The following is a 10875-nucleotide window of genomic DNA, read 5'->3' as shown; positions in this document are numbered from 1 at the left end:
CAATGGAAACAGTGACAGACTTTATTTTCTTGGGCTCCAAAATCACTGCAGATGGTGACTGAAGCCATGAAATTAAAAGACGTTTGCTCCTTGGAAGGAAAGCTGTAACAAACCCAGGCAGTGTATTAAAAGGCAGAGACATCACTTTTCTGACAAAGGTCCATCTAATCAAAACTATGGTTTTTCCAGTAGTCATATATGAAGGTGAGAGCTGGACTATAAAGAAAGCTTAGTGCTGAAGAATTGATGCTTTTGAACTGTGGTGTTGGAGAAGACTCTTGAGAGTCCTTTGAACTGCAAGGAGATCAAACCAGTCAAATATTCAGGAAATCAACCCTGAATATTCATTGGAAGGACTGATGCTGAAACTGAAGCTCCAGTACTTTGGCCACTTGATGCAAAGAGCTGACTCATTAGAGAAGACCCTGATGCTGGGGAAGATTGAGGGCAGGAGAAGGGGGCGACAGAGAATGAAATGGTTGGATGATATCACCAACTCAATGGACATGAATCTGAGCAAACTCCGGGGGATAGTGAAAGATAGGAAAACCTGGCATGCTGCAGTCCATGCGGTCTCAAAGAGTCAGACGGGACTTAGCAACAGAACAACAGTAGGGCCAGCCTATGCCAAGTGGGAGACAAGATTGTCCCTTGTCCATAAGAGGCTGATTTCTAGTTGCAGAAAAGAGCTATTCAGATAAAGCAGTTATTATAAAGGCAGTATCTATATGTATTTATCCTCAATGCATAATGATATAATAAAGTGTTAAACTGGGTGAGGAAAACATCATTTGGACAACATGTTCATTAGGGTGATGTCTTTGATATGATGAAGGAGGCAGGGAAAGGCACATTTACTGAAGGCCTTCTAAGTACCAGGCATTCACACCTCACAACACTGCAGGGTAGAAACTGTTATTATTTCCATTTTACAGAAAAGAAAATTCAGACTCAGAGAAGTTTAGTAACTTGCCCAAGATTATTCAGTTAATAGGTGGAGGAAAGGTTTGCCTGATGCTAAAGGCCAGGCACTTTCTCCCCATGGCTGCAGAGGAAATTCTCATGAAACTTGTTTACCTGGTCAGAGAAGCGGGGCACAGGGCCCTCCAGCTGGAAGCAAGCAGACCTACAGACGCCACAAGAAGGATGGGCTCCAGCCCTCGAAGGAGAGGTTGTCTTTGACCATGACTGTGAGTCCAGTGGGTCCAACGCCATCTGAGGTTTCCAGGAAGAGACCAAATCACAAGTCTTTTAAGGTGGCATTTTGAAAAGTTCTTCTTTTTTGCTTCTCCTGATAGGCAAGAGGGCAAATGAACAGACCTTTCAATGTCTTCTCTACTCAATGTGTCTCTGACTCCATCAGTTTCCTTCCCAAGATGCTGGGGTCCAGATGTTTAAAGAGCCACTCTCCTTAGTGCCTATAAGGGTAACACATGCAAATAAGTTCTGTCAGCATCTCCTTTCAAGAGTGATGAGTCCCTCTTGACTCATTGGAGGGTGTTAATGGGTCACTGGAGCCCTGGTTTGTGGGCTGAGGTCACACACTTTCCTGCCAGTGGAGATTCAGACACCATAGTTGTAAGCTGTCCCCTTAAAGACTTTTACTTTCCAGTGGTTAAAATGAGCAAGAATACCCTGATCCAAGAATCAGAAAGCAAAAGAAACACAGACTTCCTTGCCCCTGGTACTCTGGTCTATGAATCTACTCTCAACATATCTCAAGTTTTAGTCCCCAAGAAAAGTCACAACCAAGCCTCTTCTTGGGCTTAAGGCAGGTGAGATTTTTTTTTTAGCGGGGGGGGGGGGGGGGGGGGGGGAGGGTTTCCAAAATTAAGAACTCTGTGGTGGGCTTGCACCTGCAGCCTCCACGGAAATGAGAAGAGGAGGAGGAGGAATCCAGGATCAGCCAAGCCTGATGCTCTCCCACTGAAGCCAGGGCATGAAGACAACAGCTGGGCGCAGTGTCACTGGGCCTCTGTGAGTTCCAGGTCCATGCATTGCATCCATAAAAATTGGGACCTTCTTCTGGGAAACCTTAGAATGACCTTTGTCCTCTATATCTGAATGGAAGTCCTTGAAAGCAAGAAGGCTGGGAATTTTATTTTGGTTAAATTATCAGCAGTGTCTAGAGTGTGCAGTGCATACCCGGAGCACACCTCTCTCTTCTAACAAATTATGCATTCTTGGTCTGTCCACACCTACCCACCTCACAAGGACTAAAAAGGCACTTGCTTCTCCTGAAAGATTTTTTCAGTCAAGTCCATGGTATCTAGGTGATCTATTGGCAAGTATCTTAAAATACAAGGTCAAGAAACTTTCTGTCAAATATGCCATTAATGCAAGTGCCTGCAGACACATCACTCAAAGGAGAGGCATTTCCTTGCATGTGAAATAGATATAGCACTCCAGGCCTGTCTTAATAATCCAATAATAAAAAGCAAACTCACGAGCTAAAGTTTTACATCTCCTCCCAAATTAGTGTCCTCCAGGAGTCAAGTTATTATGCAAGATTAGAGGCATTTAGAAGACTAAGACTCTTCCTTGTTTTCTGTTTTAATTTTCTTTCTCTCCCTCCCCTCTCCCCCCAATCCCCAAAGGTTAATCTCATGTTCAGATAGCTAAATATTCAAGGTAGAAAACACAGGACTCGGAGCAAATAAACTTGTGGTTAGAGTGCTTAGGTCCAGATCTTGACTCCATTCACCAGCCGTGGGGCCTCTTTTGCCATGTGGGGACCCATTTGGAACATCAGAGTTGGTATGAAGAGTAAGTTGAAGACATTTGAGATTCACTAGGCAGAAAGAAGGCTTCTCAGAGTTTCCCTTATCTGACTAGAAGCAACAGCTTCTGGGAAATGAGACTACTATAAATCCCCTCTCCAGGGAAATTTCATGGCCATGAAGAAGACAGAACGATCACTCTACTTGCATAAACAAACATTATCACAAACTTTCTTGTCTCCCATTTGTTCTCCTAAATACCTGTTTGTCTTTTCTAAGGAAACCTATTTATTCCTCCCATAGAAGTCTTTTCTAGCCACCACCCCCTGCGCCACCCCCCATGCTGTCTCTTCTCTAAATTAAATATATAAGCCTCCAACTTTAGCCATTTAGTGAGCTAACTACTTTTGTTAGCTCCCCTATGCATTTAGGGGAAAAAAATCTCTTTTTGTGCTATTAATCTCTTTTGTGAGTTTAATTCACGGGCCACTCTGCCCACCCCTACTGCCCCAGCCCAAGTACTGAACCAAAAGGACAGAGGATGCTTTTGTTCTCCCTGATAGCCACATCTGGTCCACTTTTAAAATAAGGACAATGATAGTACCTATCAAACCTATATGAATGAAGATATATTATATTTATGAAGATTGAATGAGATGTATATCATGTTTGGCTTATAGTGAGTCTTAAATAAATATTTTCTCTCATATGTAAAATACATAGAGATCTGTTCTGAAGATCAAAAGTAAATTATAAATGGGAGAATACTTTGGAAAGAGAAAAAAGATGAACAATGGAACATGGTGTTGTCATCATTATAGTAGCTATAACTACCATGGCCACTATTATTGCCTCCTTTAAGCAAGGCCACCAGATACGGCCATGTAGGTATGCACTACACACATCCAAAGTTACCATTCACTTAAAATCATCCCTTTGTACCTGGGAACACATGACACGTGCCTTCCCAGCAGACCTGTACTGGCCTCACGGCATCCTGTTTCCAGAGTCTGAGGAACATCACTGTTCTGTAGAGTCATTTATTCACTTATCATTAATTCAGTGAAGGTATACTGAGGACCTACTATGTGTGAAGACAGGCATACAAAGATACATGAGAGATAAATTCTGCCCTGATGCTCCCCATGACTGCAGAGAGCGCTGTGTACCAGTGAGCTGAATGCAATGTAATTAGTGCTAAAGTGGACATATGTAGGACAACTGGGCTTCCCTGGTGGCTCAGATGGTAAAGAATCTTCACCCAATGTGGAAAAACCTGGGTTCAATCCCTGGGTCGGGAAGATCCCCTGGAGATGGGAATGGCAACCCACTCCAATATTCTTGCCTGGAGAATCCCATGGACAGAGGAGCCTGGTGGGCTACAGTCCACGGGGTTGCAAAGAGTCAGACACAACTGAGTGAAAAACACTTTCACATTCATGTATGACAAGGGTACAAGAGATTAGAGAGTTACCAGATTTCCTGGTATAGTGGTGATAGTGGTGAGGCAGAGGGCAGAGTGGTGATCAACAGTAGCAAAAAGTGAGGTCTACTTCCCTTCAAAAATGAAAGTCCCTACCATCACCCTAATAAGAAAGTGTCAAAATGTCTCCTTAAAGGGCCCAGACTGCCAGAAAAAGCCGGTGGGGGATCACTATTCATGGCAAGAAGGGACTGGCCACTCTGTGGAGAAACTCCATCAAGCCTTTCTGTCAGGAGGAAGGTTCAGAAAGAGCTCTTTCAGCACCAATCTCAGCCCAGCCCCAGCTCTGGGGTATGTGGAGGGGGAGGAGGAGAAGGGAAAGGACTCCATCACTTAAACCCCACATCCAGTGGATTGCAAATGTGGATTCTGATCTAACGTGAAGGCTCAGTTCTCAAATGATAGACCAAAGTCTGCCTGTTCTCATCATATGGCCTCTCTTTGTATCTGCACAGCCTTTTTCAAAGAGGTCATAACTCAGAGTCAGAGGACTGGAGATGGAATCTCAACCCTGTCCCTTCCTTGTGTGATCTTGGGCAAACTACTGAGCCTCAACGACCTGGTCTATAAAATGGTCATAATAACACCATCTTCACAAGTTTGTTCTTCGGACACCATACACCTTTGTTACTCCTGCAAGCTCTGGGATGGAGGTGAGATCTCAGAAGAGAGTCAGAGGCACCAAGGTACCTTCCATCCCCAGACGGATCTTACATCCCCAGAATTGCCTGCCCACCCTTCTTTCTGGAGCTTCTGGGACTTTTCACCCAAAGGAGATCTTGCTGCTGAGCAAGGAGCATTGTGTAAGTGACCTGGTGAGCTCAGCCCTTCCAGGGCTGCAGCGCCTTCATTTGTAAAGGAGGAATTCTGAGGCTATCAGAAAGGAAGTCAAATTGTTTTCGGAAAAACAATAGCAAAGTAACTACAAGTCATTAGCTTCCTCCCTGGGGCCAGAAATCAAGCTCGTCTGGGAAGCTGAAAGGATTGGTAGAGCTGTTTACCTAAAGACCTCTGAACAGGACCCATAAATTAATTCCTGGGCATGACTTTCTAGAATGAGAGGAGATGAGTCATGGAAGTGGGAGAACGCCTGAGAGTGCAGAAAGGAAGAGATTTTTTATTTGTTCAGGGCACAGCTGAATCCCTGATGCTGGCTTGCCTTTTCTGGTCCTCTGGGTGTGGGTTTCATTTGGATACACATGTGTCAGTGGGCATCTGCCCTCTGACATGGCTCTTAGTAAGTTTCTTCCCAAAGCAGAAAACCAAAAAGAAAGCCCTGTTCCTGCCCTCCTTCTGGAGGCCTCTGGGGAGCCAATTGCTTCTCAGTCAGGATGCTCTAGAAATTCCTCCCTGGACAGAAGTGTCCTCAGTAGCAGGAATAGACCAGAGTTAGGATCCAGGATCATGACTTCTTAGAGGAGTGTCCCACAGGTATCAAGGACTCACTGGAGCTGGGAGAGAACTTAAAGAGCGACTGAACCAGATACTGAGGCCCCCGGTGGGGAAGCGGCTTGTTCAAGGTCAGCAGCAGAAGCCAGATCTCTCAAAGAATAGAGGAAACCTGGGACTTACTTCTGTAGGGGCTGAACAAGCCAATTAATTGATAATAGACCCTTTGACCTCTGCTAGGGCATTTAGCCAGAGAAGGCAATGGCACCCCGCTCCAGTACTCTTGCCTGGAAAATCCCATGGACAGAGGAGCCTGGTAGGCTGCAGTCCATGGGGTCTCAAAGAGTCGGACACGACTGAGTGACTTCACTTTCACTTTCCACTTTCATGCATTGGAGAAGGAAGTGGCAACCCACTCCAGTGTTCTTGCCTGGAGAATCCCAGGGATGGGGGAGCCTGGTGGGCTGCCGTCTATGGGGTTGCACAGAGTCGGACACAACTGAAGCGATTTAGCAGCAGCAGCAGCAGGGCATTTAGCTGAAAGTCCCTGGAGCTTAACTTATTCAAAACTAGCAAAAAGACAAGATTTCCTGATCTCCGTAGGTCCTGAAACAATTTGTCTCTGAGAGCTAGAAAATGATTCTAGATCCTGAAGGTTTTTGAAAGGAGATGCAAAACTTTTGCTCTTGAGCTGTTTTTAAACATCTTTGACCAAGTCATGTACTTGATAGTTTAGAGTTTAGCTGGAGGGTTTTAATTGAATATTACACTCATGGACCTCTAGAAGACTTATGGTGGGCTTCATGGGGCTGAGAAACTCCTATATTCATACACAAAGCTTTAGGGGAAGAGGGCTCATGTTCTTGATCTGATTCACAAAACACCCTTTCCTCAGAAAAAGGCAAAGGTCATTGCTCTAGGTCTAGAAGGTCAAGAAAGGTTATTTGCCACTAACCTCTAAAGTAATTGAAATGACTGACAAATCTAACAGAGGCCAACATGTTGTCCCTTTCCCCTGACCTAGAAGTATGTTAGCAAGCAGGACGAAATCTGTCCCATTGATGTGAGGTGAGTTTCTCTGCTCAAGGTCTGGAAAGGCCCTATGAGATTAGCTTGACCACTGCTTCCTTTTTGTAACTTTAAACTTGCACAGCTAGCCAAGACCAGCATCCAACTTTCATCACACCTCATCCAGCACTCTTTCCACTGCCTCATAAGGTTTCCAAGTGTTTATTAAGCACCTTCTGGATGGTCATGAAATTGTCCCAAATGCTAGAGGAGCTTCAGGATTATAAAGTCCAACTCTTACCTCAATGAATTTGTAAATGTGTTGGGAAAATGAATAAAAGAATTATATGTTCCTTAAGCTTCTCCCAACAATTAAGGAAAAGTACGTAAGTGTACTAGTCAGGGTTCTGCAGGGAAAGAGAACCAATAGGATATATAGAGATAGAAAGATATATAAGAAAAGATCTATTATAAGAATTGGCTCACAAAATTATGGAGGCTAAGATATGCTGCAACGTGCCATCTGCAAGCTGGACAACTAGGAAGGCCAATGGTATAGTTCAGTCTGAGTCCAGAGGCCTGAGATGCAAGGGAGCTGATGTTTTGACTCTCATACTAAGGCTGAAGTTGGGGTAGGGAGTGGGGATGGTGTACTAGTATAAGTCCCAGAAGCTGAAGGCCCAAGACACAATGTCCAAAGGCAGTAGAAGATGGATGCCCCAGCTCAAGAAGAAAGTTCAGCCTTTCTCTGCCTTTTTGTTCTATTCAGGCTTTCAGCAGACTGGATAATGCCAGCCCAGAATCAACTGTTAATCTCTTCTGGAAACATGCTCATAAACATATCCAGAAATAATGTTTTACCAGTTATCTGGGCATCCTTAGCCCAGTCAAGTTGGTGCATGAAATTAACTGTCACAGTAAAAATAAGAGAAATTCTGGGGAAGACAGAAATCACTAGCACAACTGCTCAATCCCTGGACAGCTCTAGCCAGCTTGACCCATGAGAAGTAATATTCATTCAAAAATTAGTTATTGGTGCTGATTTCTAAGATCCCTTTCAGTCTTGAAAACCCTTTGACTGTGTGCTAGACTCTAACAAATGAAGCATAAGCCAGATGATTTGTTCATAAGTTTGTAATTTTTTACAAACTAATAGGGATTGTTGAAATAATTAGTGAATTAAGGAAAAAGGGACAAAAATGACTCCAAACTGAAAATGGTTGCATCCTAAAAGTTCCAATGTGAATTGATGGTATGGAATTTGGAGCATATTTTCCCACAGAAATAATGTTGTAAAGGGTAGTTAGCTTCCCAAACTAGGCCCAGAATGTTTATTTAAGGACTAATGTTTAACTACAGAGCTGAGTATACCTAGTTAAGATGGCCTCTGGATGGGAAATAATGATGCCAAACTCTGACTGGAGACACCAGGAGTACATCTCACACTTTAGAATTTCAGACTCAAGAATCTCTACCCTATACCTACATCAAGGATTCACTCCTCCTACCTCCCTCTCTTCATAGGAAAGGGTAATAGCACTTTATTGATCACCTAACTTTCTTAGGGGCTTCCTGGTGGCTCAGACGGTAAAGCATCTGCCTGGAATGCTGGAGACCCGGGTTCGATCCCTGGGTCAGGAAGATCCCCTGGAGAAGGCAATGGCACCCCACTCCAGTACTCTTGCCTGGAAAATCCCATGGACAGAGGAGCCTGGTAGGCTACAGTCCATGGGGGTCACAAAGAGTCAGACATGACTGAGCGACTTTACTTACTTAACTTTCTTAAGGCAAGGACCGACCTCCTCCTCCTTTCATAAACCAATCCCTGAGCCCAGCTACAAACAGAAAGTTTTATTTTTTCAAATCTTTATAGTATTTTCCTAATTATGAAAAGTAATAGTGTATTGGGCTTCCCAAGTAGCTCAGTAGTAAAGAATCCACCTGCCAATGCAGGAGATGTGGGTTCGATCACTGGGTTGGAAGACCCCCTGGAGAAGGAAATGGTAAGCCACTCTGGTATTCTTGCCTGGAAAATCCCATGGACAGAGGAGCCTGGAGGGTTGCAAAAGAGTTGGACACGACTTAGCAAGTGAACAACAACAATAGTGTATTATTGTAAAAATTTAATGATACAGAAAAAGTATCAACAGGACTTAAAATCACCTGTAACCACTGTTAAAATAGTGGTATCTCTTTTTTAACCACCATATTCTTATCCTTATAAATTTTTTTTTTTACAAAATTAGAATTGTATTATGAACACTGCTTTGTAGTCTGTTTTTTTTATACTTAACAGTATGTCAGGGACATTTTCTATGTCAATAGTATATATCTTTTTCACCTTTTAATGATTATCTAGAGTGTAATGAAAGGAAATGGCACTCAAAGGTAATTTAACGTGTTTGTACCTTTCTGTCTGCGAGGATGTTAGCACTGCACTAGAATTCCCAAAGCTGAGTATCGGTGAGGGACCTTCTAGACTGATTTCAGCAGATATGTCCCCTTCAACTATTGCTAAGTCCTTGGGTTGCATGATTTCTTACTCTGTAGATTTAACAATGTCCCTTTAATGACATTATCAGGCATTTCAACTTTTTTGTTAATATAAATATCATCATGTTGAAGGTAAGTGGCGCCCTTTTAATTTCTAAAACAAGGTAATCTGGTGCTGCTGACACATTCTGCTGTCTGCCCCAAATAAATTACTCCATGTGATTCCTAGCCCTCATTTCAAAGCCTCGCAAACTCGTGGGAAAAAGCAGAATTTCTGAACAAAACAATTCAAAACAAAACAAAAATTACTAGCCTCCCCTATTCAACATCCCCTTCCCCACCACATACATAACACACAAAAGGAAGTGTCTGAGTGAGTGGTGAAATGCTGGGGGAGATAAGGGTGACCTTGACCGATTCTGAGAAAATCCTTCAAAAGTCTTGAGGGATTACTTCTGTGGGTAAACAGAAGTAGATATTTAAATCCTGAACAGCGAAAACAAACAGCTCTTGCCACTGCCATCAGGCCCGCTGCCCTCAAAACCACCAGCCCTACCCATGTTTCTGTGAGCTCCCACACAGCCTTGGGATTGAGGTATCAGCTCTGCCTGTGATGGCGAAGACATGAGAAAAGGCAAGGAAGGTGATGGGACCGTGAGAGGCTGGGGAGAAACGCACTAATCACGGACTCAGGAGACGTGAGTTCAGGTCCTAACTGACACGTAGAGAGCAGGGTGGCCTTGAGAAGTCACTCATACTCTCTGGCCCTCACTTTTCCATCTTGGTTAAAGGAAGGAATTGGGCTGAATTACATTAACCATTCCTTCCAGCTCTAAAATTCACCATCACTATGCTTCTAAGCAATTGGTTCTCTCCATACCAAGCCAAAGCTTGGAAGAAGTTGAAGTTTGTCTTGGATGCCCAACTGTTCTGCTCTTGGAGGTGTTCCCCTCCCAGCAATCTGGGAGCCCAAAATATGTTCTTAGACCTGTTTTATTCCAGATGGTGGCACTGTGTTGAGAACTCAAGTTTACTCCAGATAAGGACAATAGAAATGATCATATGCTTGGAAATGTATTCTAATTAGGAAGCTTTCAGCTGTTAGTTACAGAAAATCCAGGTACAGTCAATCTCATACACCACTGCACTTTGGTAAAGCATAGGGAACGTCAATGCTAATGGATGGCTCTATCACTGATCCACTTATTTATTCATTCATGCCATCATCCATCTGTCTAGTTTTTAAAATGCACAAAGTTTGGTACTGTGCTGAGACCTAGATATTTAAGTGACTCAAACATAGCATGTAGACTAAAACTTAGTGGTATAATAAAGCTCCAGATGCTCCTAAACTCTTCTGAGAATCAACTGGGTGATGTTACCAGAAGGGAGACCCACAGGCATGGAGAACTAGTTGGAGGAGAAATGCTGTCTTGGTTTAGATTGCTAACTCTACAAGGACATTTTGATACCCAAGGAGTCCATCTGGATTGAGGGGGCCTGGGCAAAGCATGCAGGAAGGAGCTGGCAAGGACTATAGAAGGGATCCAGTTGGAGCTCTGGTCTAGAAGAACATAGACTAGAAACCAGGAACCACGCATGTCAGCATCTATCCACCTACACACAAGGGTGCAGAGAGAGAGTCTCACTCACTTCTAGGTCTGGCTTATTGACTATGGGCCTACAAGAGGCCACATCATGATGGCTGAAGCACAGGTTGACCTGAATAGAATGGGACCTTGACAGGTAACTTCAAACAGCTACTGATAATGATACCAACTA

The 10875-nt window shown here is 43.6% G+C and overlaps 1 non-coding gene across 1 annotated transcript; it reads left to right on the top strand.

Annotated features, from left to right (window-relative positions):
* The first annotated feature begins 8169 nt into the window (after nt 1-8169).
* On the top strand, nt 8170-8242 carry TRNAS-GGA. The gene has a single exon. It is a non-coding gene; the product is annotated as a tRNA-Ser (tRNA).
* The last annotated feature ends 2633 nt before the right edge of the window (nt 8243-10875 follow it).

This window comes from Cervus elaphus, chromosome 20 (genome assembly GCF_910594005.1).
Source record: "Cervus elaphus chromosome 20, mCerEla1.1, whole genome shotgun sequence".
NCBI classification, from domain to species: Eukaryota; Metazoa; Chordata; class Mammalia; order Artiodactyla; family Cervidae; genus Cervus; species Cervus elaphus.
Note: the sequence above shows the minus strand (reverse complement) of the source record. Positions and strands in the feature narration are given on the sequence as shown.